General features: G+C 45.5%; 1 pseudogene; it reads right to left on the minus strand.

Moving 5' to 3' along the window:
* Window positions 1-399: 399 nt before the first annotated feature.
* Window positions 400-3712, minus strand: LOC103068969 (potassium-transporting ATPase alpha chain 2 pseudogene; annotated as a pseudogene).
* Between the last annotated feature and the right edge of the window lie 237 nt (window positions 3713-3949).

A 3949-nucleotide genomic window follows, 5' to 3' on the forward strand; every position in this document is an offset into this window, starting at 1 on the left:
TGCAAACCTTGTGTTGGATTTTTGAGCAAAGTGGCCAGTTTCCCCAGGAACTCATAGACATCTTGAGAAAGGCATTGATCTTCAACAGGATGTAGAATAGAGGTAGGAGAAATCCTACCTAGAGCTTAAAAGCAGGGAGACCCCAGCAGATATCTGGGTTACACAAGATTACTTAATATCTTGGAAATCTATGTATATACAAATAAGTGTTTCTTCTCTACATCATCACCTTGAAATTTACACATTTAAAAACCGGAGATAGAGATAAAATTTATACATAAATAGTCAAATCTCAGCTGTAAAGTACAAAACATCAATTGAGTGCCTTTCATATAGTTTTTGTCTTTCTCTGGTATAAATTTGGGTGATGTCATTATTACACAAGAGAACTGAAGATCATCACCAGTGTGAATTGGGGACACTTGGGCAAAAAGATGGTGTTAGTGATATATTATCCCAACAGGTTCCACAGTAAAGTCTGATAAAAAGTTTTCACGCATCATTATGCACCCAAAGCAGAAGATATGGATGTGGCATATCTACAAACAAATCCTGAGCCAGGAGCCTGGTGAAATCTAGGGCTGTGACACTTCCAGTGCCATAGGAGAGAATTACCGCTATGATAAGTTGTGAGGCAATCCCTAGTCAGATGGCTTTATTTCTGGAAAGACCTTGTTGGAAGATGAAATTGCCCCAGGTCTTCTTCATGATCAGATACGCTATTTGGTAGTTCATGATGCCAGTGAGAGCAGCTGCGTAGCCTGTACATTATAGGTACTTCCTCTGATACCTTGTCCATTCTTTTTCATAGCAATTGTCCCCGTCATTCATGCTGTTATTCCTCCATTGCTCCAGAGGTTAATGAGAGTGCTGGGCCTAAATCTCCTCTGTGCATACATGGTGACATAGACAACGAAAGCTCCTGGGCTTGCATGAGGCCAGTGTGTTGGCAGGACTACACGGCAAGTGACTTGTTCACCAATCTGTCCATTTTCTTATGGTGGGGTTTCTGGTTCAAAATGACACTTTCAGCTTTCCCATAGGATAGAGCAATAAGGGAGTTAAGTCTGTGCCCAGATTGATGAACAAGATGGTAATGATGCCAGTGATCAGGCAAAGCCCGACAATAGTGTAAATCAAACAAATGCAAAGCTTGGCAATGTTCTGGGTCAGAGTATAAGCAATCATCTTCTTCTTCTTTTTTTTTTTTTTTTGGTACGTGGGCCTCTCACTGTTGTGGCCTCTCCCGTTGTGGAGCACAGGCTCTGGACGCGCAGGCTCAGCGGCCATGGCTCACGGGCCCAGCCACTCCGTGGCATGTGGGATCTTCCCGGACCGGGGCACGAACCCGTGTCCCCTGCATCGGCAGGCGGACTCTCAACCACTGCGCCACCTGGGAAGCCCAGCAATAATCTTCTTTAGGTTGTCAAAGATTAGGTGGCCTTCCTCTACCCTGTGGTTAGAGATGCAAAGACATCACTGTCATCCAGTTAGACTGTGTGGCCTGCATTTTTGGATCCATTAGAACCTGCTACCCTCAGGGCAATTCCAACATCTGCATTCTTTAGAGCTGGAGGAGTGTTAAGTCCATCCTCTGTCACAGGAACAAGTGCATCTGTCTCTGACAGCCCACATCAGTGATCGGCTTCTGCTGGAGGAATGTCTGAGCAAAGACGGTTTCCAAGTACTTGGTTAAGAGCTCCTCCAAGGTGCTCTTGATTTATGTCCTTCAGCTCCATACTGGACATCACAGTGGCTTTACCCTATTTGGGTACTTGCTCCATAGCAATGTTGAGGCTTTTTCAATGTCTTTCACCATCTCTCTCACTGTTGGCTTAAATGATACCTGAAAATAGTGTTGGCTGTGAAAGGATGAACACTTGTGACCATAACAACCTTGACCCCAGCACTCTGGTATTTGGTAAGTACCTCAGGCACAGTGGACCGAAGGGATCAGTCCTTGACAAGAGCCCACAAATCAGAAACTGGAGGTGGGAAAGGCCATGACATCTGTCAAATGAGTAGGCTTCTGGGAACTTGATTGCTGGCAGGAAGAGGTGACAGAAACCCAGAATGTGGCTCCTCCAGAACCCCTAGCTCCATGTACATGGTGTGGAAGGCCTTATCTGTGCCCTTGACCTGAGGCTGCTCTAAGACATCAATAATGATGGTGCTGCACTTCTCTAGGATCTTCTCAGGGGCCCCTTCATCATCGTGAGGCAGCATCTGTCACTGGGGTCATCCATCTCATGTATGGGGGCTGAAATTTGTTGGTGGAATCAAAAGGGATTCCAGGCACTTTGCAGTCTCATTTCCTAATTTCTATCACATCCCCCAAAATGACCTCTGAAAATGACCTCCAACCACAACTTTCTCCACGATGGTTTCTCGTGTCCTTGTTTGAACTCAATTTGGTTATACAGTGTTATTATCTTGAATAAGGAGGCCCAGATTCCAGAGCTTCAGGCAAGGAGTTGGTTTTTCTGTTCGTCATGTGTCAGCCACATAGATCTGATTGTCACACCACACATGGGTTCTGCTGTGAGTCTGAGGGTCCATCTTGTCAGAGCAAATGATAGAGGTGGAACTGAAGTCTTCACTGCTTCCAGGTTCATCTCCAGGCAGTTCTTGGCCACCTGTTTTTCTGTCATTAATGGAGTGACAGTGACAATCACCAGGAGGTCCTCAGGTGCATGGGACACAGTGACACCAGTGAGGAAGGTGGTAGGGTCCAGGACATACTTCATGGACACTGTGATAATAAAGAAAAGGATGCTGGTGAAGTGGCCACTTCTGCCACAATACAAATAAAGTACTCAATCTCAGTGGCAATGGCTGTCTTCCTATTGCCAATTCCTGAAGCCATTGAGGCAATCTGTCCAATGATGGTGCCATTGCCTGTGTTAGTGATTGTGCCAGTTGCCACACCTTTAAAATAGGTTGTAGAAGAGAAGCCAGTGTTCTTTGTTTCAAGGGGATTTGCCATGAGTAAAGTCATGGGAACAGGAGTGGGGCTCAGACCTCCTAGTGAGAGATAAATTATCTATTTTAACTCACTGAGAAGCCAGCCACCTGATATCCCTAGGAATTTGGTCTCCACCCTTAATCTCCACCATGTTCCGGACCATTAGCTGCTCTTCAGGGATTGTACTCTCCCTTGCATCCCAGATGACAAAAACTTGGAGAGGAATAATTTACTGAATCTTAACATGATGTTGGTGCTTTTCACTTATTGGAAATAAGCAAATATCACCCCAACCAGAGCAAGCACAGAACCCGAATACACACTGTCTAAGGATGCACACTTATCATTGGAGTACTGAATTCCATGTGCAAGCCAGCATAGGACAGCTCCTGTCCATAGAAGGATGGGGAAGCCCCACACCATCTACTGAGAAATTTGACAATCCCTCATGTTTCTTTGAAAGGCCTGAGTGTACTGGGGCTGTCCTGAACCAAGAGCTCTTCAGCTCTCATGCTGGACAGCATTGTATCTCATTTGGACCATAGTTCTCTTCCAATTCCTTATTGCTCAATTTCTGATCATCTAGGTGAATTCTTTCTTGGGTTCCTCTTTCTAGTGATTCTTTTTGAGTTCCTAGCAGTTCTACTTCAGGATCTGGTACTTCTGGCCATCCCCACTGGGTGTTTTCTCTATGTCTTTAGTTACACTGAGCTTCACGGAGTAAGTTTTTGGTGTTGTTCTGTCCATGATGCTGATGACATGGGTGCTTGTGGAATGAAGTTGGTCACAGAAGGGCACAGTTCCAGGGTGTAAGCTATACTAAGGAGCTGGAACTCAGGGGTCCAGCTGCAGTAGTTTGAGGTGGGAGACCTGAAGGGCCAGTCTCAGACTGGACCCTGTGCTGCTGAAGCCCAGTGGGTTCAGTGCCTGCTCATAGTTTTCTATCTTATTTCTGCTCATTTAAAAATCTACTCTACCAGGTTG

Source organism: Lipotes vexillifer, unplaced genomic scaffold (assembly GCF_000442215.2).
Source record: "Lipotes vexillifer unplaced genomic scaffold, Lipotes_vexillifer_v1.1 scaffold1145, whole genome shotgun sequence".
In the NCBI taxonomy this organism is placed as follows: domain Eukaryota; kingdom Metazoa; phylum Chordata; class Mammalia; order Artiodactyla; family Lipotidae; genus Lipotes; species Lipotes vexillifer.